The following is a 25,861-nucleotide window of genomic DNA, read 5'->3' on the forward strand; positions in this document are numbered from 1 at the left end:
AATGGGGCCCCCTGAACAGGGAGCTAGTTAGTTGTGAGCCTCAGTTTCCTCCTCCCTGCTTCACATTTAAAAAACAGTAAGTTACAGACGTTAGGCCAGACCAGAGAGACACCTTTGTGAGGTTTGTTCTACTCCAAAGCATTCTGCCGGAAGTCACATGAAAGATGAGCAGACTAAAATTCCTATGCTATAAAGCGGGGTTTCCCAATCCCAGTCCTCAGGGCTCCCTAACAGTGCAGGTTTTCTGGATCACATGTGACATAATTAGGACCACCTGTGGATCTGTTACAATGTGTCAGTCAGTAATGAATACACCTGTGCTCCAGCAAGGAGATATGGAAAACCTGCACTGTTAGGGAGCCCTGAGGACTGGGTTTGGGAAACCCTGCTATAAGGTACACATGGTATGCACACAGAAGCACCAGCAAAATGTAACCTGGACCAGATTCAATGCACACTCTTTTAGACACATTTATAAAACATTAGACACTGCTACAGCATTAAGGTCCATTCACCTCCACACCCCCCACAAAACAATAAACTAAAATATCCATCTTGGTTAGCAATTAGCTAGATTGTTACAGTAAAAGTTAAACATCTTTCTGTATAAAGTGTCTGATATATCCAAATGTAGCTTTGCTGTACGTCTTTATAATACCCATCGTTTTCTAGCTATCGATTTTGTTTTTTTGTACAAGTGTAACTACCTGGCAGCAAAGGATACACACATTACAAATTACCAAACTGACATTCATTTAAAGCCAGGGCACCAAGTCTGTTAGCTTAATCAACATACCACAATGTAGTTAACATGCACATAGTGTAACCTCACTGCCTTTTTCCGGATGAGATGTGAAGCTCTTTAACTGGCACAATGAGGACAGGTAGTGAGGTTGTTTTAAAATGTATTGTTTAACCATAAGTCACGGTGTCTGCATCTAAAAAATCTGGAAAACAGCGGGATCCAGAGCAGGGAAAAGTGACTGATAAGCTGTCATATCGAGTCCTCCTCTCTCTCTCTCTCGCCTGGTAAGCATGGGCTGGATGTGCAATCCTTTTCATGTCAGTAATGTGCTCACATAATGGAACATTATCCCACTTTCTCACACAAAGTCCATTCATTCAGGTGAATACAGCGCAGCCAGGTTCCCACACACTGAGCTGAGGGATGGAGAGGGGAAACAGATTACATACATCGCAAGTTCTCTTAGAATATTATTCAGCAGTCAAGGGTCTTGTAAGGGGGGGGGGGGGGTGGGGGCTTTAAGTACCACCTAAGTTTTATGTTTGTGTGGCTAACAAGCCTTCATACTTTTTTATCTACAATCTAGAACAAAAAATAATTAGATTTAACCTAATTATTAAGTAAAATGATTGAACTGAAATATGTTAATGCTACACATTAATTATGAATATAAAAGGACAGGATAAAGTGTAGGAGCTATTATTTCTCAAAGGGAGATTATTATAAATAAAATACAACTGCAAACAACAATGTCAACTTCTCCGTGTCCTATGGAGAGGGGTCCAGGGACATTCACTATTAATTTGGAGATCTCATACAGCTGAACCAGAGTAATTGGTGAAAAAAAGTGTATAGAATATTCAAATGAAACCCCCAGAGCTTCTCTTATCACATACAGAGGTTCATTTAGAATTGGACGCCTTTGAGTCAAAAGCGCATGTGTTAAATACATAGTGCAAAACATCATATACATGTTTATTTCTTATGATATGTGCAATGCAAATTAAAAATATAAATGCTTATAATGATGCAGTGGTATACTCAAGGCTCCTTTCTTCATCATTAAATAAAGATGTAATCATGGCTTGTCAACCTCACCCCCTCAAAAAGTGATCAAAGCTCCAGTGCTCACAGATTGTGCTGTATGCGGCAATTGCAAGGGGACGAAAAATGTGGGCATACCTATAGCTGCCAGAGCAAGTGGTTCTACAAGCACCAACATACCCAAGCAATTTATGGCTGCCAGGGATTGCTGGGGCCTGCAGTGCCACAGGAAAATATAGTGATTACTTTTAAATATTTATTGCCGCAAAGCCAGCAGGCAGAGATGTTTGGAAGAGCCCTAGTGCTTTAAGCACAGGGCTGTTATTTTCCTAGAGCAATGCCCCAGAAGCTGGCTGGACTGGGGGGTAAGAGGGCATATGCCCCCCCCGGGCCGGTCCCATAGTGGGCTACCTTGGGCTGGGTCACTGGGCAACATGCAACTATTTTCCTTTAAAATGTTCCTAATAGGCTGAGGAGCTGAGTCTCGCCCCGTAGGCTAAAGTCCTCCCTTGCAGAGCCCACATTTTCGTTTCTGGCCTTGATTCCCCTGGGGAAATCGTCTTCATGCTGAACAGGCTGTGTCCCATTATAAAAGTAGGATCCCACGCCGCAGGATTTCTTGTTATAGTGTGACCAGCCCAGCCTGTCATAGTGCTGGTGGCAGCTGTTGTGGGAGACCCCATGCTGTTTGTCTACCTGCAATTACCGCAGCCAGCCCAAACTATCAGTACTGGTGCTTGGGTGACTTATTTGGGGGGCAGTAAGCTTTATTTGATAGGCATATATGTGGCTATGTCCACCTCTAAGTAGATCCTAATTATGTTAACATGTATTTACTGTACTTGGCCTACATTTAAATGCCCATTCCCTCCACCCTTGTTCCAACTCTTTAAGCACAAGGAGGCAGAAGTCAAGGACATGCAAAAAGCATAATATGGACACACAGATATGCATTTTTTTGTGTACAGTATGGAAATGCATAATTTACACTTTTAAAAAATGGGCATTGCGTGCAACTCTAAATGACCTCCATACTGTGTAATGTGGTAAAGCATTAAGGGAGGATAAATTTCAGCTAAAATTAATTGAATGAAGAGCACATAATATTATTAAATAGTGGAAAATAAATAGTGGAAAACGAATATCTTTCTGGCTCAAATTACTGTAATAGAGACAATGACATTAGTATATACATTTTATAATATCTACAGGAAAGATGGTGCCTTTCTGAGTTTAAAAAAACAATTGCTGAACTTGACGAGATGCCCTATCAGTCAAAACAGAATGACAGGGAAGATGGTTTGTTAATGGAACTACCTACATAAAAATTCAAGGGAGGAGAATCATAGTTCTGTAAAGCATGAGCACATTTCCAGTTCCGTGAAATAATTTGCCCTGACCATTAGAAATTTCTGGTTTTGGCTGAATGTCAGTCCAACTTTAAAAGCTGCATGTTTTAATCAATTTTTGAACTGAATAATGAAAATAAATTGTGATACTGACACTCTACAGATGACAGACACAAACAACCTCTTGCTGAATAAATGGTGCTTTTATTGTTCACTTCACAAATAAAAGTGTACACAATCATCAGGATGATACCAGGCGACCCTCACCTAGCTAGACACAGTTATGATGCCTAGTCACCAGACAACTAGCAGGCATCAGTCGCCCTTCGCATAACCACAATAATTGCTTCATTAGACCCTGTCCTCCACCTGTGTGTGTTCAGCCTAGGAGTTTTACACTGCAGGGGCTGTCTGCATCCTGTACCTGCAGACTCCCCGGGACCACACCTGTCTCTATGTAAGAGAGGTGACAAGTAAGCCTCTTTGTCACGCAATATATTTTACAATACCAAGAGCATGAAATTCAATTTCCAATTTATGCAAAAAACGGATTACAGAGTGCACAGAGAGAAGAAGCTAGTTCTCTGAAATATTCGTTTTTTGCTGTTTAATCCAGTGAATAAACTTTTTTATTATGTGTTTGAGAATCAAGTTGAGAAGGAGACAGAATAGAGTCACAATTGTCCTTCATTATGGTTGGTATTGGCACAGGTAACAGTGCAGCGGTAGCATCAGTTCAGCAGCATACCTGGCAGCAGAAGGTAGAGGTGACTTCACAACCTCTACTTTCAGTGGACAATGTGGAAAACTTCCTCTCAAACATTTAACTTCCCGTGATGATTTCTGATACTGCAGTCAGTGTGCACCAACAAAATGTGGCTGCTGGTCATCCATACGGCACTTCTTTAAATGTCCAAGCCAGTGATCTATTCTGTACTGCAAAACAGTGGTCACTTGTACATGCTCTTTCACTAAAGTGAGATATGGCTCTGTCAGACAGGCTGTGGACCACTTATATTCATTCATTTGAAGACAAGCAATTTTATGACGCAACAGCTTTTTGGCAAAGAAGCACTGACTTTCAGGTACAGCAGATATGCCAGAAGAGCTACTGTAGACAGCAAAGCTTGATGATATTTAGAGTCAAGGGCCTGGTTTCAAAGTCAGCCATTTGGCTAGCACAGCTCCAGAAACCACCTATGACCCATCCAACTCTCCTAGTCATGTCACGCAGTCAATCCAAAGGCAATTGTCAGATATGTAGAAATCAGCGTTAAATATGAGTCAGAACGGGACTAAATCACTCTGATGAACGTGGTTGGACGGACTTAAAGAATTCTGGTGAATAATCAAATTGTTGCAATCTTTTTTTATAAATGAATTGAGGGTTTTAACATTCGTAATAATTTTGATTACTCGCTAGAGATTTTAGATATGTAAAAGTTCTTTCCTCTGTGTGCTCGCTCTTCTGTTCTTTTTGTTGTGCTTTTTCATTCATACAAGGCAAATCGTTCAGCTGCAGGAGCTGTTCTTCTATCCCCACTCATCAGGCCTGAAGAAGGGATTCCAATACATGTTTTTCTCCTTAAAGGCTAAGAGATCTATTTAACAAAGAAATGACAGCTCTTAATCAAACCAAAACAGGAGTTTTCACCAGATTTAGGGCTTCTCTCTGTTTAACAAAGCCCCATGGCCGCTGAAGACTTTAACTAAGGTCCTCTGGTGAAGCTTCCAGATGCATGGGGAAGTCTATGTAACATAGACAGCAGAGATACACAGCAGAGGCTTCCCACTGGAAAAATGCTTTACTATTTAAATAAAGAATGTTTTCCTTAATAATACTAATTCTAATTTATTTTTCCATTTTAATATTTTTATATTATTTTAACTTTGGTGGAAGTATAACTGGAAGCCCACCTGGGTAATGTCAGGTCACGCATGCACAGAGGGAACCTGGGGAGCTGAGCACCTATGATATACACAGATAATATTTTATTTCTGCTTATTGACCAATCTTGTTAGATAGACTACAGAGTAGCAGGATAGATGATAAGATTGTTAGGGAGAGGATAGGTTGGGCTGGGTTATATTTAGATATGAGCATTGGGCATATTGTCTGGACTGCTCATATTCAGATAGAGCTAATTAAAGTAAAGCAATGGGGACCGGGAGATAAGAACATCATCACCTTACTCAACTTTGGTATGGGGCCTGGCGATGCACTGTTCCGATGTTACATGAGTGGAACGACCTCTGGGGCAGGCTGAGATTTTAATGGAATGGAACATTTAAATGTTTGCTGGGTCCTGGGTAAATCTCACATTCAAATCCAAAGCCTTTACATCTGACTTTAAAGTTTTGGTTCAGTACACCTCCAATGTGTAGGAGGGGATAGAGATAGTAACAGCCACAGAGTGACAAGTGTATGCCAGCATGAGTACTGAAAGAGAGACTCCAGGATCTATTGTATCTTAGAGAGTGATGGCTTTGAGAGAGATAGAGTAACTTCTGAGAGTGAGGGTCCAGAAGCTGTGAGATGCCAAGAAGAGTTGGTGATACTGCTGTGTGTAAGAGTGAGTGTATGGAGTATCAGCCAAGCCAGGTGCTGTCAGCCACAAATCAGGAGTAAGGATATCTGCTCCAAGAGGAATCCAACAAGGAGTATAGGTTACTCTAGCTCAGGGCCGGACTGGCCATCTGGCACTTCTGGCAAATGCCAGAAGGGCCGATGGCAAGATGGGCCGATCCAGCGTCTGCAGACCCGCTCGAGCAGCGCTACCTCTCGGTTCTCTGCTCGGCGGGCAGAGTTAAGTGATTCCTTCCTAAGCGTCCGCTTGTCAGGGCAGAGGAGAGCCTGACAGTTACAACATAACGGAGACTCTGACTCCTACTGCGCATGCGCAAACCTAAGCGCGGTCTGGAATGAATATTCACAGTAGCATTTTCGGCTCCAGCCGCCTTCCAGTCAGGAGAAATAGGGAAGACTCACTTTGGGGACATAACAGCAGCCAATGGAGAACATCTGCAGAAACGTGAGTTCAACCACTTGACTCAGGGACTTGAACCAAGTTTTAGTACTGTGGCTATGAAGGCTTTCATTTGAATTACCACATATATTGTTAACATACATAGTTATTTGACTGGCTTGATCCTGCTATATATGAAATTGGACTAGAGTTATTCTGGAAAATTTTTGGATCCAAACTTGTTATACATTCTTTTGGATATGGACTGTGGTGGATTTATCATCAATTTGTGAGAAATCAGCATGTTTCAGCAATACTAACAAAGCTATGTGTTCTGACCAGAACTACTATTATTGCAATTGCTATTTTGAGCATTATGTTGATATTTTATTTAATATTTGATGTTATGACATTGGAAGTTTATGATTAATTTTCCAAATTGCTGTTTTAGATTTTATTCCTGATTTATATAAAATTGTTTATCACTAATTGACATTTACATTTACTGACACTGCGCCTTGGGATTATCTAATGGTTTATCTCTAGTGGTTTTTCTGGAGTTTTCTGGAATTCGCTCCCTAAATCTCTATACTGACATGAACAGGTGAATTAAAGTTTGAGAAGCAGAGCTAACTTTGCCCAGACAAAGAGTGCAAAGAATTTCTTATGCTCAAGACTGGTAGAAGCGTATCTGGCCCTCTTGCCAAAATGACTAATATCAGCTGCTATGTAAAGGCCATGAGCACCCAAGGCTAGCATTGGGGACATGCATATCTGGCAATGGAAGAGTGGTAACTGGACCTACTGCCAACATTAGCTTTCCATGTCTGTCCAAGTATGGGTTTTGTGTCTCTACTTCATTATTCTTTCTGTTGTGGTAATGCTGTGCTGTTTCAGCATTATATCGGTGAGGAGTTTGAAGAGGATTCTGTGGGGGAACCATTGTAAGGCTTGGCAGAGAGGGAAGGCAGATGTGGAGCAGCAAAAGAGGTAGATAAGTCTAGCTGCGACATTAAGTATAGATCGAAGAGCGGGACGGGAGCGGGGAAGGCCAGTAAGGAAAAGGTTGCAGTAGTCAAGACGAGAGATCAGTGAGTGGATTGGTGGCATCCTGGGAGTGGAAGGGTCTGATTAGGGTATGCTATAAAAAGCCTTTTAGGTTTGGACATACAGGTAAGGGATCAATTATTAAGAAACCCATTCTCCAGAAAGAATATAAAGTCAATAACTGCTGCTGTCCATAGATAGCCGAATAAACACAGACATCAGTATGTTTATATCCTCATACAGGTTTTCCAAAGGGGCTGGGTACGTATTAACGATCCTGAAAATTCCAACAGGCTTTAGTCCTAAAAAAAACCCCAGAGTTCTGACAAAAATTAATACAATATAAACAGACTTACCTGAACACCGAAGCTCCAGATCTCCAATGGAAGCGACATGCTGACAGGTAGTCATTCCGAAATACACAGGACTCCAGCACTTCAGTTTGACGTCAGTGCGTCTTACATCAATGTTAATTTAAAGCGGCAGTGTCTGGACCCCGCAGACTAAGTGTTTTAACACTTAGCCTAATTAATGATCTCCAGAAGTTCAGATGGTATAACACAATTAAAATACAAAATACAGTTCTTTATATACTGTTTCTGACACACATTTTGGCAGGGGGTAACCTAGCTGGCACCACAAAGCCTGATATATTACATCCAATGTTTAACATCAGGATGTAATATATTCTCTAAACTTGGATTTAACGGAATTTAAACTTAACAAACGTCACATCAATCTGTGATTTCCCAAATTACTTGCTTTTTCAAATAGTCCCTATCTTATTAATAGGAACAAATACACAGGAAAAAAAAGTAATGACCCCCTGATGTGTATCCAGGCTAAAAAGATGTGTTGGTTTACTCTAATGAAAAGACTTAAGTAGTCTTCCTTTCTTCAGAAGAGTGACAGAAACAAATTTCCTCCATAATCTCATAATAAATTAATACATGGCCAAATGCATTTACACTCCCACCTCCTAGGACCGAGACATAACCTTTTCGGAGCTGTGCGGCGGTTGCTAACCAGCGCCACAGCGCCCATATGTCAAATATATACATTTAAATTAATAAACATTCCCTTTAATACATTTTTACATCCCCTAGCGCTGGGGAATTAACCCTCCTGTCGCTGGAGCACATTCCAAGATGTGCAGCTGTATCAATGCCACACCAACGTGCAACAATATCATGCATGGAGCTCACAGCAGGTGGGCCTGTGTGCTTTAACTGCCAGGGCTGATTTTTAGTCCCAGTCCGGCCCTGCTCTAGCTGAAGGGTAGAAATATCCTGTAGTAAGGTGAGATCAAAGCAAAATGATAGACCCTGATAATGCCCTGAAACCCTGAAAGAGTGAGAGGCAGAGTAACAACCCTATAATGAATGAGCCATTGTGTGATGTAATATAGCAATGATCCATGCAATTAAATAATGTACAGGAGGAAAAGATGTAATAAGAGTGATGCTTTATTTCATCAGTGATGATGATGATCTGGCATCCATTCATGATTTCAACTGTAATTCTACTGTGCTACCATGCCTGAGTCAACAATTCACCCAACTTCCCCTTATTAGTGAACCTGCTTGGGAGGCAAGTATGAGGATAGGTCCCAAGTGTATGCATCTATACTACCAGGGCCGGATTAAGACATTGTAGGCCCCTGGGCTGGGGATACTGTGAGGCCCCCATTTGTCAAGCAATTTATGCCCAGTCCGATATTGGGACCCCCCCCAGTAATATCGTATTGGGCATGTCTACCTTCTCACAATCTAACCCTAATTTTTCCACCACATCTTAAACCTAACCTTCTCCTATCTCATCACAACCTAACTCTAACCTATTCCTACCTCCTCTTAGCCTAACCCTATGCTCTTACCTACTCAAAGCTCCCCCATGGAACCACTAAACTGCAAATGAATGAACCCCAACATCAAATGAATCTGCCTAACCCTAACCAAGTACAATCCCAGTGTGTTTCATGGCTCTAAGGCCTGCGGAAGAGAATATATTCACAAAGCTCACTTGTATTTCTGGATAACAGGTCAAGTGCAATATATATATATATATATATATATATATATATATAATATATATTTATATATATATATATATACTGTGTATATATATATATATATATATATATATATATATATATATATATATATATATATATATATCCTTGTGCTTTTCCTCTGACTTTTCCCTCCTTGTGGTGGTTGTCACTTCTCCAAATGGCTGTCACACCGGTCTATTTACTCTTTACCATCAGTGTTCCAAAAATGTCTGAGCTGTTTAACCAAAATAGTTCATGAGTAACAATAAAATCAGTATACCCTGCAATCTATCTAATCCGACCAAGCTTCTATGCTTGTGTTATTTTATGCATGGATTTCCTATTTCACTATATAGAAAGTGACCATTAAATATCATAACATAACATTTTAAAAAACCAGGGAACATCAACACACACCCTCACTGTCACTATCACGCACTTTTTTGATTAGTTTGCTAACTACTTACCTGTGCTGGCGCTGCTCAGCTTCATGAAGCAGGAGGCATCCATCTGGGCTGAAGCTAAGAAAGTCACGCGAGAGCCTCTGCAGTCCCCTCTCTGTGACAGTCAGCCTCCTTATTCGCTGCCCGGACAGCGTCACTGCCGGATCCGCCCCTTCAGGTCAAACTAAATACGAGAGATTTGCCTATCACCCACCACCATCCCCCGCGGCGCCGGAAAACAAATAATAAAAAAAATGTACTGAAAACATATGAGGCAGTGTATGGATGGCTAATCCGCCCCTGGCCCCTAACCCGATGAAGAAAAAGCCAACGTTTTTTTTTTAAAAAGAAAAAAACATTTTAAAATCTCTAGGGCCCCCCAGCTGCCCAAGGCCCCTGGGCTGTAGCCCATAAAGCCCTTTGGTTAATCCGGCTCTGTATACTACCTTAAAGATGGACAGGAAATTGCAGCCATTAAACAAATTATTTTTCCAACCATCCCAGCATACTAGCTCTGGTATGTACCTTCTGCTGCATGTTCAGTAGACTTATTGACAATTTTAAAACATTTTAAACATTTGATATGGGGGAAAAAGAGATAAGTATGAGGGAGAGGAGGATGTGTTAGCTTGTGGTCTGGAGTCTGAGGGATGGGGGTATGCGATAGCTAGTAAAATAGCTGGAACACATCTTAAATAATTGACATACATATAGGTTGAATAAAAAATACTCCTACAATATTGTTAAAACATGGTATTTTAAACCCATATACCATTTCAAGAAGCCCTCTTCATATAGGTCCCTTGGCTAAGATTTAAAGAAATCAGATACTGAACTATTACACATGCATTTACCATTTGGCTTACTTTGCTGGACTCCCAACAATGTAGCTAGAAACCTGAATATATTCTATGCTAATTAAAACACATGTGGTCAAATGGGGAGGGGGCTGCATCACATTGAGGCTGTCACAAACTTCAACATTATGATACCAGTATGCTATAATGATCATGTCTTCTGCCTGCTTATGCTTGCTGCTCCACATATCTGTGAGGTGTATGTGGAAACAGAATGACAATGACAGCCAACTTTTAATAAAGCACCTCACTGTGCATAACTATAATGGTCTTGTTGGAAAAATGGTTAATAATGAAAACTAAAATTTTCTGAAACCTGAGAAAGTTTTAATATCTCTCTCTCTCTCTACTGGAGACTTAAATGTGCTGCACTATCACATGAGTGATGTTGGTCCTATATATAATCTGTTTCTGTAGGGGAGCAAGTTTAAGGATATCTCTGTATATACTTGGGGTTTAAATATGTTATAGACACTGACACACTGAGTAACAGTGGACATGTATATTATATACTCTTTGTAGCGGTATGGGAAGGATTATAGACAGCACATGTGATTCTGATGACATCACTTCCAACTGGAATCAACCAGAAACAAAGAGTAGTTGTTGCATAGTTTGGACAAGTAGGGGCCTGCTATCGCTGGACACATAGGGCCTAATTCAAATTGGAACGCAACTTGCATGCAAAGATAAAAAATAATTAAAAAAGAGACTTGAACGTAGTTTCAACTGTATTCAAACCAAAAGAATTTTAACATGTGTTTCCATTTGAATCTAGATATGAGTATGCTCTGCCAAAACGATACTTGCCGTATGTAAAGAGACAGAACACAATGCAGCACAAGCGTATGTACAGTATAAAGTTACATAAGAACGCATACAAAAATAATATAATGTATAATACAAATGAATAACTCTAAACAGTATGGTCATTAATAAAAAATATGGTTGATTTTTATAAATTAAAAAAAAATAAAAATTAAATTATATGTACAGGAGATGTCAGGGTAAGGGCTGGATTTGGCAGTTAATCCCTAGACTTTAGTAAAGAAATATTTGAGGTATTTAGGCAGTATGAAAATTACTTAGTATTAAATGTTCTCTATAGTATTTGTCAAATTTATGAAAATCCTATTTATTGCATTAGTGCATATACAGGAATTGTACTGGTTACATTTAAAAGATTGTGTCTTACTGGATGGATAACCAGTCAGAGCTTTCATTCTTTACTCTTAAACAGTTAGAGGTTAATACTTTTGGATTTCCTAAAAATAATGCTAATTTGTTTGACAGGGAAGATCCCAAAACAAGATTTGTTAATGGAATGTTCTAATAATTGTGTAAAATGTCTTTATCTGTTTTTCTTCATGGTTATAATCAGAGATGACGAGACTGTTGAGTTGAAAAGATTTTTATTGGGATTATCACATGGTTTATAATTAAGAAGAGTTTTCCTTTCTATACCTTTGGTTTTGGTGATGGTTTCTTGGATAAGCTGTTTGGGGATTCTATTTTACTGAATCTAAGTGCAGAAATTTATAGTTGATGCTCGCAGCGACTACATTGCTTCCATACCTGTAATTTTGTTTTATTCAGATAAATTGAGAAAAGGCAATATTGTTTTTCCATTTAAAATGACAACTTGTATAGAGCAGATAATTGTTGGCAGCTACTGATTTCACCAATGTAATTTCCAACATTTGTCTTGTTGGCACATGCCATTCTCTAATATAAGAACAAGAAATTTGAAAGTTAAAGGTAAATTTCAAACATAATTTGTTCCTGTGGTTTGTTCCTTATTTAGCTTTGCATGTCATCAGTATAATATAATTAATGTATCATTTGTAGAATTTGATATGGGTGGGACTGGGGTAGTTCATATAAACTACTCTGCTCCCAGTTACACTTGTGTAAATTCATGTAGTTCGGCACAAAATAGTCCCCATAGCTGTTCCCAAATAAAACAGGTCCAAAAGTTTTAAATATATGTGTTGCGATGAAATATACTAATTCACAGAGAAAGGATTTATGTACAGCTGTCAACTGCTTTTTTTTGGAGAAAAACTCTTTAAACACTGCGGTTTACCTGTGCATGTTTTATAGAGGTTTTTACAGACTGAATAGTGATTGAAACATAATTATATTACTCATTCCAAATAAAATCTAGCATACAATTTAGAAATGATGTAGTGTATTCAAGATTCTAAAACATATTTGCTTGAAATATATCAACATACTAAACTAAAAGTATTCATGTAAAATGAGGGGGCTTTGTCCTGGTTATTGTCAAATGGATATTTCTTGTAGTTGTTTCTGCAATATAGTCATTTGGTTAGTTCAGAGCTATTTAGTGACAGTCTTTTTTTAAGTTGATGAGAGACAGACACAGTTATTTTTGTTTCATGGTTGTATTATTTTAGTGTCATTTCTTTCGTTGTAATGTGTATAATGCACACAGTATTGTAGTGTACCAGTCCATGTGTAGTATGAAACAATTTCATTTAATTTCAGCACAATTTTAATGACCTAGTCCATTTTCAATGCAAATGATGTCACTATGCTCTTAATTGTATGTGCTGCCAATATTTTCAAGACCATAAAGGCCCCCTGTATTAAGAGTCCCAATCTTTAATCCAGCTCTGCTTGGGGTATTTATCTGTCTCTGTGCTCCTGTTGCTACCAAAAGAGTGAAAGGCTCCTGTGCTTCAGAGAGGTCTAACTCTGTGGGGTATATTCGCCAAATAAAGAATTATTATTTTGATTTAACATTAATTTATCAGAAAAAAAAAGGCTGATACTGTAATGAATAGCAAAGCAAAAAGTCTGCTACTAATGGCAAAATACCTGTTTTTGATGGCAAAAAGGCACTTTGTCCTTTAGTAAATACTTTGTTGAAGCCTAGAGCCTCCTGTGGAAGATTGATGTAAGCAAGTAACTGTAGGTAAAACATTCATGCATTTAAAGTGTATTTTGCATAGATAATGTTCTGTTCAACTGTTAATTGTTTAAGTTATCCCTAAATTGCATCATTATTGCTTTAATTTATAATCTACACTTTGTTATATTTGCATTTGCATTTTAGGGATTTGTATGTGCAATTGTGTTTGTTAAATTTAGTTAGTACTTACAGCATTTAAAGACTAACATTTATAGTTTTGCATCAGTAACTTATTGGTAGGGCACAATATGATGCATTTGGCTCACATGCCTTGCCCAACACAAGTCATGCTCACCTCTTCTGTTCATAGCTTACTCCACATCTTCCAGAGGGCAGGTATGAGAAATAGGCAAGTAAGCAGTATATATATATATATATATATATATATATATATATATATATATATATATATATATATATATGTGCGTGTGCAGGATTTATTTGTAGAAATACATAAACAACTATATCTTAAATTCTTGTGGTAACACTACACTATCAATCATTATTTCAATGAAATGTACTGCATTTTATAGAGGAAGATTGAGGTGGCTAATAGGGCAGAAGAGAATGAAGGATGGGAGTAGAGAAGGAATAAGGGGGTCCTAGGGTCCTACCTATTTGTACTGCCCCTCACAGTTTAAGATGGAAACCCTATCTGCTAAAATAGTATTGTGTGCTTAATGTGAAGCAGTATACACGGCTGCATGGATTTAATGAAGGAAGATCACTTTAAACAAATCAATTTGTAATTGATATTTTTTACAACATAAGTAAAGTGAAGGTTCAACTGTAAGTATAGGTTGCAAAGACTGTAGAAAAATGTTAGTTAATAAAAAGGTTAAACTGTCTAGGCCCATTTCAGAAATTCAATTAATAAATTACTATTACCTTTTTATTATTGGCTGAAGGTTAATTTTGGAAGGCTATGTAGCCAATTTATAATAAAATCAGATTAAAAATAGGTTGTGCATTGCTGAAATGTGGGCGGCCAGTTGGGAACCTGGAAGTAGCGGAGACCTATTCCCTTTATTGTACTCTGCTGATCAGGATATTTAACAGATAGACCAGAATTAGATGTGTACTATTGAATTAGACTCACAAATATATGAAAACTGAATGGTGTTCTAGGTAAATAAGATCACCAAAATCAAGGTAAAAATCAAAATGTGTTAACCAGTACATTTATACCAACTTTATAGCATAATACCAACAAGTGCTTAAGCAGGACAGTCCAGACTTGAGGGTACTGTTACTCCATCCTGTAGATCACTATGACAGTTGCCCCTTCAATACTGTGTGTACAAACGGCAGGTGCACGTGGCATTGAAGGGATATTCTTAGGGGAGGGCGAAGGGGCTGGGGAGGACCATTACTTCCAGGGAATGTGACATGCCCCAGTTGCATCAATGCCCCCATGTAGTGTGACTATGCCCCCTTTTTGTACACACACTTCCCCTAAGCGGCGATGAGCACACTGTCTGCATTTGAGACAACTAATAGTTGAGAGGTATAGCTTAATATGAGAAACAGAAGCACAACATGGGCATGTCTGTGTAAGTCAACAGTAAGTAGAATATAGTGACTCATCTGGACTCCCAGTCAGACACTATGAAGGCTCCAAAAGCCAGCGCTAGCCCCTGTAAACCAGAGCCAGCACCTCTTTATAAAAGAGGGGAGTTCCATAGCAAGAAAAGGGGCCATGACAATCACATCAAATTGCGTAAGCATGGCCTTGTCCACTTCAGAAGGAAGTGTAGATGGATCCTGGAGTCTTGGGGGTAAATGTATCAAGCTGAGAGTTTTCCGGCGGGTTTGAAAAGTGGAGATGTTGCCCATAGCAACCAATCAGATCAATCAGATTCTAGCTATCATTTCTTTAGTACATTCTACAAAATGATAGCTAGCATGTACTAAAGAAATGATAGCTAGAATCTGATTGATTTTTCAAACCCGCTGGAAAACTCTCAGCTTGATACATTTACCCCTTGGAGTACTCCAGAAAATTCAGACATTCCAGGAAAGTAGGCAAGTATGGTCTTGGACAATAATAGTTCTGAAAGAACTTTTCAATTGTATTTTATTGTTTACATTTTTCATGTGCCAAATCTTTATCAGATATAGTTGTATGATCTTATTGAATATGGTTGCATGACAAGCAAAAACTCTAATGTGGGGAGTACCCTAAGAAAGCTTGACTTCATTTTCACTTCCACTTGCTACTTCCACAACTGTATAACATAACCTCCCATACATCATAAAACATTGTTTAAGGATAAGAAAAAATAAATAAATTAGAACAAACACACAGAAAACACTCCTTCTCTTTGGCTCTCTATGTATTACATGCAAAGAGTAAAAGTTCTGGCACAAAAATTAGTCAATAACATCACATTGGTGACTACAAAGCTGCTGCTAAACAGTTACACTACATCCACATAAACGGAATAGGATCAGGATTGGAAACTTACATTGCCAGGTGTGGTAAAAAGAGGTATTAATATCACCCTAACCAGCATGTGCCTCGTTTCTCACAAAATGTGGATTATAGCATGTACTTTTTATAGCCCTTGCTTTTGTTCCCCAGCTGAACAGAGTACAACTGCGGCAAGGCCGGACTGGCCATCTGGCACTTCTGGCAAATGCCAGAAGGGCCGATGGTCAGATGGGTTGGCCCACATGCCCGCCAAGCAGCAGCACCTCCTTCCTGCTCGCTGCCATCCCATGTGATTACTTGCATAGGCGGCAGTCACTGAGGAGGGCTATTTATTAAATGTGAATATGAATTATTGCCAGGGATGGTTGTGGAAAATTACTATATTTATTAAACTTTAATGCTGTTGTTTGGAGGGAGGGAAATATGTTTTGAGTAATCAGGTATACTGTTACTTTAATGTTGGGGCTGGTTGGAGGAAAATAGGTCTGCTTATTAAATGTGAATATTATTATTGTGGAGACTGGAGGGAGGCCTAATTATAAAACATGAGTGCTATTGTTTTAACATCGGGCTGGTTGAGTCTTTTAAAACCATTTTTTTTTTTCAAAATAGGGCATCCATTATTCCAGGATCAAGACAAGAATGAACTGAGCTAAAGAAACCAGCTGCTACAAGTGGTGAAAGTGACAAGAACAGGTAGGAGAGCAGGACAGTCTGCCAACTGTCCTGAATCTGGTGGGGCAGTCCTGAATTTGGGTGCCTGTCTCACTTAGTCAGGATTTGGTCCGACTGCAAGGACAGTTTGGAGGTATGTCCTGCTTCACCATGTACTGCTTGTGAAGGCAGAGCTGTTTGGTAGTTTCCTGAGACAAAGAGTTCCCTGCTCACTCTACAGGAAGTTTCCACCCTTATGGATGTCAGTAGCACCAGAAGCATAGATAAGTACAGTGGGCTGGGGATGTCATAATGTGCCTGGGGGATGGCATGATGTGGCTGGGAGGGCATGATAAATGTAATGTTTTATTATAATGTATGTATCAATGGCCCATGTTGGCCACACCCACAACACAATGTGGTCACGGATCGGAGCTGGCAGCTGCAGTGTGCACATTGTGTTCAGAGAGAGGGATGGAGGAGGCCTAACTAAATGAGCTCCTGCTGGAGGCTAAGGAAAGTTGTAGGTGCTAATCCAGGCCAGGAGACAGGTGATGCACTCAATATATTACAGAGACCCCTCCACTTTTACAGGATAACCATAATATCAAAGACCGCTTTTAGTATATCAAACAAATATGTAACGCACCAGGTGAGCCCACTTTTAGTATATATAAGAGACAACCAAAAGAGAGACTTCAGGTGTGACCCAGGAGTCAAGTTAAATAACCCAATCCATTTCAGAGATCCACAAATATATCGGGTAATCCAAAAATTAGAGACTACAGACGAGATAGGGAAGGCACTCCAATCCATTTAGGAGACAGCATTCAAAGGCAAACACATTTATAAGTACATACTTAGTGCTAGTGTTGTATATGTATAGTAAGCATTTAAATAAGACCATCAGAGTGTCCTTTAGTATACTCATTCCTAATATGTGCTGGGGAAGGAATTGGGAGGAGTTTATTATTAAACAGTATATAGAATCAATTTATAAGTAAATGGCAATGATCTGAGAAGCATGTGGTAAGGGGGAGGGGGTATGGAGGACAGGTCAAGGAGGAGGAAGCCGGGGGCCCCATCTTTTCCCTTCACTGTGCCCCACAATTTCTGAGGGCAGCACTGATGGTAGTTCCGCCACTGGAAAGGATTGTGGACATGAAAACCAGCCAGGGAATTACTGACTGATACATGAAAGGCTATATAGCACAAAGTCATATTCTCTAAACAATAAATTCAGTGTTGCAAATACAGGAGTGGCTACAAATACATGCCTCTTTAATATGACATCCATTAGCTATGTTGCTTGATCACCACAAGCAACGAGGGGCACACGCATGCGCAGCAGCTCCATTTCGGCGGCACTGTATTGTACAGCAGCCGTGGCACTGTATTGTACAGCAGCCTCGGCGCTGTCAAAGAAGAGTCCGGGGCGGTGCTGTATTGTAGCACAATACAGCACCGCCGCGGACGCTTCTTTGACAGCGCCGCGGCTGCTGTACAGTACAGTGCCGCTATGTAAAGGCACTGTTTAGCCCCCGTTCTTAACGGAGGGCGTGCGCCCCTGACAACACATCCAAGCAGATCATTCTGAGCCTCAATCTGTGTGTAAAAGCCCTCCATTCCACCCCTACATAGCATTAATCATTTTGAGAATTAAAGCAAGACACAGTCATATTCTACTAAATCCATTCTCCTCAGCTGTCCCCTACATATAGGTAATATCACAACAGAGCTTAGGATAGAATCCAAATGTAGACATAAAAAGATTTTCATCTAAAACTCCTCCAAAATGATTTAATGTTTTCTGGGTCAGGTCCCAGTTATTAGGATAGGAAACAAGAACACTGAAGTATCATGATCATTTTAGATTTTGGTCACAAGCTTATTTTATTTTCTACCCAACAATAAAGTACCATGCCCAACAGCCACTAAAGACAAAATAATAAAAAAGAAAGCAGCAGGAGTTCTGGATATACTCATCATAAAACAAATGAGTGATTAACCCTTTCACTGTAAGGACCATAACTACTAGCGTAATAAACCAAGAACAATGCATCGAACTTATTTGAAAATAATAGACATTAACTGTTATCATAAAACAAAACTGACACATTTATATATTGGACTATATGCATGGAAGCAGAAAGTAGCATTTTAAGAAAACAAAGTATTACAGGGTTTGGTAGCAGTGTAAGGAAATATTATCTGGGGAAGTGTTACACCAGCAATTCATTTGACAGGATTTTTTACTACCAATAAAATGCACAATTAAAGGCATTGGACCACTTTGTGGAGAGTAAAAAAGCTGATTTCTGCATTTTACAGTAAGCGTGCAGGGAAGCACTCGAGGGGCATTCTGGGCAATAAGTATATGGATGTTAACTGATCACATAAAGTATTATGTATATATTCTGATGCCACCATGTTAGGTCTGGAACACCCCTCTTTTTTAAGTCTCTGAAGTGTCTCTTGGCCCAGTCTCTGAGAAGTATATTAATCAATATTTTGTCCAGTGGTGGGCCATCCTCTGTAATATATTCTTTTACAGTTTCATAGTGATCAATAGAGTTTCTGGATCAATGTTACACTAGCCTTCATACACTCTACAAAGACTACTTACCCATGGATAAACCACATCTGCCAGTATGTGGCCAGCATAATTCAGTATTCGTTTCAAGATGAATATCTGTACAGATGTGAGAACCAGGGTGTTTTAAGACATTAATAAGCTGACTGCTCCACCTTTTCCCACCATACTCAGGGGTGTTAGTTAGAGGGATCAAACTTATCCTTTATCAAAATATACTGTACATATTCTATGTAGAAGCATACTTTACAACAATGCTTTTTTTACTCTATCTCCAGTAAACATTAAGTATATGTCCTGCTCTGGAAAAGCCTAGAAATCACATTGCTGTGCAAAATGAGCCAGTGAAAGTGCTTGTGCAGAGCTATAAATTTCAGTGCAACAGACAGGATTCTGGGCAACTGTAATTCACTCCCCAAGCTTGTGTATGACACTGTATACTGTGTACCCAAACTAGAGTATTCTAGCATTACAACACAACCCAGAGTGAGGTAAAAGCTCTTTGAGAGCCTATTTCTATTAGGAAATTTAATGGTGGTCCCTCTGCCCTGGTGAGTACTATTAGGAGTATGATCTAATGCCGGGTCTCAAACCCAGTCCTCATGGATTCCTAACAGTGCAGGTTTTCCAGGTAACAAGGGAAATAATTATACCACCTGTGGATCTGTTACACTGTGTCAGTCCGTAATGAATACACCTGTGTTCCAGCTAGGAGATATGGAAAACATGCACTGCTAGGGGTCCTGAGGACCAGGTTTAAGAAACACTGATCTAATGCACATTTGTTAAAACAACCCTACTATGAAACTACACAAATCAAAATCCAATAATCCCAAAGTAGAGGTCTATTTTAATCAGAATCACAAGTAGTTTAAATCAAGAGAAGCAGATTTGTTATGGTTTAGGCTAAGACACACCTTGGGGCATATTCAACTAGTTCCGTGATTGCTGTAATGCACAGAGTGCGCATTACTGAAGGTAATAAGGTGCCGCAATAAAGCGGATTTTCCTTAGGAACCCTATGGGGTGCATAGGAAAATCAGCCTTATTGTGGTGTCCCGAATTATCTTCACGCCCCGTTCTAGCGCTTTACCTCGATCCCGAGACCTAATTGAATATTCCTGCTTGATTTTTTCTGAAAAGGTTTTGCATACATTTACTTCAGCCATCCTGCTTTTCCCTTTTTTTAAATTAACTTTGGCTATTGTAAAGAATATGCTTCCATTTCATATACTTGGATTATCAATTTACTGAAAAGGACAACTACTTACACATTTGTATCACTGTTGCTATGAATACCACCTGCAAAGAAAATTTCAGTGTCATGTTGTCCCAGAAACTTTCCCTGGGCATTCATCAACGCTATGTGAGCTATGGTAACTCTCATAGCAAGCTCAGCATTACTGAATGCCATAGATTTCAGCATGTCAGGGGAGTTTGTGAAAATAGACAGAGGTTTATATTAATAAATGCACCAAATGCAAATGGTGAGATAGGAACAGGTCCAAGAACTTTATAGGTGTTCTATGAAAATCGCGATTAGAGTAATGAAGTCAGTGTATCATTCTCTTAAAATATTTACAGAAAGCATAAAGATTACGGAACTCAATAATCATGATGTTTGTTTCTGAATTCCGTGGAACTACTGTATTTGCAACAAACAATGATTTGCTCCATTCAAATGGAAAGCACCGATAACATTTGTACAGGTACAAATATAGAAGTGTGCAAGCATCCTTAGCGCCATATGTCAGCTACAGTGCCTTAAATACTGTAGCAAGTAAAACATGCCTATATACAGACTTTGGTCTAATCATTGATACAAGAACCATGTAAGAGTAAACTATGACCAAATCACTTAATCACTGGGCACTATTGTATGTTTAAACTAATGCATTTTGGTCTTGACTTGAATCATTCAAAATAACAATTTATAAAATGTCCAAAATTAGCTGGTTGGACCATAACCCTAGTGGCCCATCCGCTCTGCTTCCTATGTTGTCAACACATATGTCTTTCATTAAACTCATCAATGCATCTACAAGCCACTGTGGCCACTAAGTGAAAAATATGTCTATACTACCTTGTTTTTGTTGTAATGTTTTACTTGAGAAAATGATATTTACTTTATCTTACCATACAAGATTTTTTATATATAAGATAATGCACGACTACTGTAAATTATAAGGAAAGTATAGGGCACCAATGAGCTGTGTGACTCTACAAAGGAACAAGGCTGCAGGCCAAGTGCTTTTATACAGGTCGCGATCTGGATCACCGAGGTGACTTCTAATATCTGTATTATTTTACAGTAAGGTGTGTTATTCATTATAATACTGTACACGTTTCCCTAACGAAAACTTAAGTGATGCTGATTCAGAACTCTCTGACATCAGAACTTACAGTTTATTCAGATATTATTTACAGAAATTTATACATATATTAGCATGACTTGTGTATTGTATAACTACCATCTTCTTAAAGCAGCACCCCCAAGATGGGAAAAAAAAGAAAATCACCATACCGAGGGTGCAATTCACCCAGGGCCTGTTACTATAGTTGTTTTTATCGGGGCTCCATTGTTCATCTCACGACGAGAAAAATGGGGCTGTGTGATGCTACGAAGGGAGAACTGAGCAGGAGGCCCGATCAGAAGCCACAATCTCTGTGATGTCATGGAGATTTTGACTTATGGTTAGTCCTCCTACTCACAAAACCGCTCCAAAGCCATTTAAGTGTTAAGCAAAAATTACTCCCACGGCTATCTGGGAGTCGAGCTTTAATGGAAGTTTAACATTTTCATTATTCTTGTTCCTCAAGATAATTCATTCTATTGAACACTTTGACTGGAGCATTTCTAAATTATGTGCCAAATTTAGTCACCTGACAATGTTTTCTTTTCTCACCAGCCTGGATGGATCATACAAAATAATCTATGATTTTATAAACCAACATCTTCCCTCTAACTAATGAAATGTGCAGAGGTTCTAAACGAATATGGTGAAATATGTACATTCTGTCATATTTATGCATGGCTAAGCCATAATTGTCATTATAATACTGTGATTCTTTTGTCAATATCTTAAACTTTACCATGGAAAGCTTGCAATGTGAGACAATTAGGCCACTATGACCTTACCTAATCATTTTGACTTCAGTGTAAAAAAAGAAGTTTCCTTTGTCTGCAGCAATTATCTGAAAGTTTCTTTAGCAGAACATGAGTTGAAATACATTTCTCTCCCTTCTATAGAATTTTACTTATGTGGTTGAAAGACCTTGGACAGATAAAAGCATCCATTAATTAACTGCAGGAAGACCTACTGCACATTATGAGTGACTAAGTAGAAAAATGTCCCAACCATTTGTTCATACCAAGCTACAGGAGTCAAACCATGTATAAGGGAGATGGCATTCAATGCTATTCCCAGAATCACCATGCAATGATATAGATAATTCTCGTAAGCAAGACATTAGATGATATTGGAAAAAAATACAATTTAATCTCATCAATACATGCATCCAACAGTTTTCTGTGAAAGATAGGTAGATAGATAGATAGATAGATAGATAGATAGATAGATAGATAATAGATAGATAGATAGATAGATAGATAGATAGATAGATAGGTATTATATGTAACAGTGTACACAGATAGATATGAATTTGCTAAAAAGATTGACAATAATAAGATAGATAGATAGATAGATAGATAGATAGATAGATAGATAGATAGATAGATAGAATTACTGTTGCTAGATGCATGGACGATTAGAAGGGATGTGCAGAGACAACATACTGCTATATGTTGGGCTTTCAAGCTGAGAGGTAAACATAGAACGATGAAAATCTGCATTCTCCGCACATGGCATAAAGATGATGTGAAAGAGGAAAGAGGACAAGGATTGTTAGAAAATAATGTATAATAGATTTTCTATAGCTGGATACAAGCTATTGCTGCACATAAAGTAATACTACTTCGTAAATATTTGGGTTATGATAGCCTAATCAGTAAAACCTGTGAATAGCCAATGCAAAAATCTACCAAACAGTCAATATGTACCATGAATTTATTTAAACCTCAGATAAACACTACTGTCCAGAAACATGTTCGGCCTGAGCAGGTACACGCGATAACAGCCATGACCGAACCTTGCTGACCACTGACATAGGATAACATCAATACATTAATGAATACAAACTGCCGAGGTTGAAACCTATTAACCGCACACATATATATTATATCATAATTGAGCAAACAACATGAACCAGATCAATAGGAAAATTGTCTCCTTGTGCTGTTATATCAGGAACCATACACCACTGAGCAAGGAACCCAAAGATAGAACGTGTTCAGCAAGGGTGAGGAGTTTCATCCCACACATAGAATTCAGTCGTGAGAGAGATACACTGCAGATATGATGGCAGCAGAGCAGTACAGAAACTGTAAACTCAGTATGTTATTACAAAGCATCATCCATGTTAGCCTGATGGTTTAAATCAGACACCCCATTTTCCAACACACATCATTACACCCAGGATCTCCCATCTTTTACCTGGTCGCTGTTAGCAGTACTTTATGGGGTTGGAGGCTGTATCCTGCCGCCTGTGATGTCCCATGATCCGAGATAGATCTTCCTCTGTTGCTTTCTCCTGATAAAGCTTCACATCTTCCCGAATAAGTTTATTCCTGCGGAATCCGGCTGCCAGGGGCTGTTCTTTCTATGAAGAACTGGTGTGTACGTAAAGAATGTGTGAGCATCTATAGCCTACCTCATCTATAGTGTCCTTATCTAGATATAATCGATTTAGTATATTTTACTTTGATTGTACTGATTCGAATAAATAAAAGAAAACTGTGTACACTGAAATTACCTACAATATCTATCTATCTATCTATCTATCTATCTATCTATCTATCTATCTATCTATCTATCTATCTCTCTATTCTGTCCTATTAGATCTCTCTATTGAATCTATTTTATGTCCATATGTCTGTTCCTTTACAAACTCATCTGGCATTGGTCCATATATAGCAAATTGAATGTTTGAACAGAATCTCATTTGTGTTCCGTGTATGCAAATATCGTATTCAATGTTCGCGCATAAGGGGTGTGTGCAGGTAATACAAATGTCTCGTGTGTCCGCTTGTATTTAATGTAAGCGATAATTAGTATTTTGATCTCATTTGAATCATTGAATGCCCCTAGTTTGTGTAATTAGTGCATGCTTGGCTGTGTGCCCGGACGTGTACATCAGTGGGATAAGAACGTATACTTTCTGGTGTCACACTAAATATAGTCTTTATCAGTTTGGTTAGAGTGTGAGCATAGAAGTACTAAACGGTGCTGTGTACAATCATGATCTCAGTGTCTGCGTAACTGTAGATTAGAATGTGGCGAGTGTTGTGTGAAGTAACAATGTAACAGTGACAAGAAGTGTGTGACTAGTGGCTCTGTGTGTGTGGCTAGAGGCGCCGTTCTTTTGCACTATTGCTGTTAAGTGACACTGATATAGATGTTATAAGAAGCGAGAGTAATGTTACTGTTGTATGTTTCTGTGTTCTGTATAACTAAGGTACTCTAGTAGCTTGTCCTAGTGACAGCGCAGGATGGATGTACTGTATATCTCCACCCGGTAAAAGTCTGTGATACACCGAGATCCCAGGGGCCTTTTGCCCGGTGATGGAGCTTGGATACAGTCTGGGGCTAGGATTCCGTGCAATCTGTGCTGCGTCTACGCAGCGTCCGCTTCTCTGTGCCAGGTTCCCAGTGCCCGCTTCTGTCCCCGAGGTGTCAGTGTCTCGATGCCCGATGCCAGTTCTCAGTCCCCGGGTGTCATGATTTTTGCTCTCAATTTCCGAGGTTCGTATCCTGATTTTGTTTGACGAATAAAGCGAGGCCCTGTATGTCCAGCGCTGCCAGATGTGCCCCTGACTGTATGTCTGCCCCCGCTCTCTTCCTCTGAATCCCTCCCTCTCTCTGTGTACCAGGCTCAGTCTATCTTCTCCTCCATCTCTCCGCTCTGCACACTCTCCTCTCTATCCCTCCTCCCTCCTTCTCTAGTCTCTCCCTCTCTATCCCCGCTCAGCCCCCCCACACACTCTCCCTCTCCCTCTCACAGCCTCCTCCTTAACTCAGTGTTTCTCTCTCCATTCCTCACTCACTTCCATCTCTTCGTTTTTCTAATTTCCTTGCTTCCTACATTTATTTTTTTTCCCTCTCCTACCACTCTCCTGTTCCTTGTTTTCATTAACAAAATAATCATTTCACCATTTAGACAGACCCCCTGATTTTAAAGCATTACCATCCTCTGACTGGCACTATCTTATTCAGCTCCCTCACAGCATCTCTATGAGGGTGACATTTAAAAGAGGGCTAACTAAGTGGTAAAACTGCACATGAGTAGGGTTACCTTTACCATAATATGCAATGTGTTATAATGGATCATGGGTGCAGCCAAACATTTTTTGCCAAGAACCAGAAGTTCCTAGCTGTCTACTGGTACACAGATTTTCCTAGCAACCCTAAATAACAAGCAATGTACTAATGCTGGTATATAATGGATGTGACACCTGCTGATTTTATATTCCTGAGGTTTATGTTTGATTTCCATTACAGAAAAAGTACTTGTATATATGACATCACGTATTGCAATCTTTGTGGGAGTTAAATTGTATCTCAATCGCTTTGACTTGTGCTCATGTTCTGCTGCTTGTTCAGGAGGTTTCTCAGAAAGAGC

General features: G+C 39.3%; 1 protein-coding gene across 6 annotated transcripts in view; it reads right to left on the bottom strand.

Moving 5' to 3' along the window:
• The window catches only part of ADGRB2 (adhesion G protein-coupled receptor B2), a 298,187-nt gene extending 273,024 nt beyond the window's left edge, over positions 1-25,163 (bottom strand). For 5 of the 6 annotated variants that reach the window (XM_075195184.1, XM_075195183.1, XM_075195185.1 and 2 more), the window contains exon 1: positions 23,677-25,163. The gene's annotated coding sequence lies outside the window, so the exon portion shown is untranslated. The remainder of the gene's footprint in view (positions 1-23,676) is intronic. The other variant, XM_075195186.1, reaches the window with a different exon arrangement.
• Positions 25,164-25,861: the final 698 nt, after the last annotated feature.

This window comes from Mixophyes fleayi, chromosome 2 (genome assembly GCF_038048845.1).
Source record: "Mixophyes fleayi isolate aMixFle1 chromosome 2, aMixFle1.hap1, whole genome shotgun sequence".
Classification (NCBI taxonomy): domain Eukaryota; kingdom Metazoa; phylum Chordata; class Amphibia; order Anura; family Limnodynastidae; genus Mixophyes; species Mixophyes fleayi.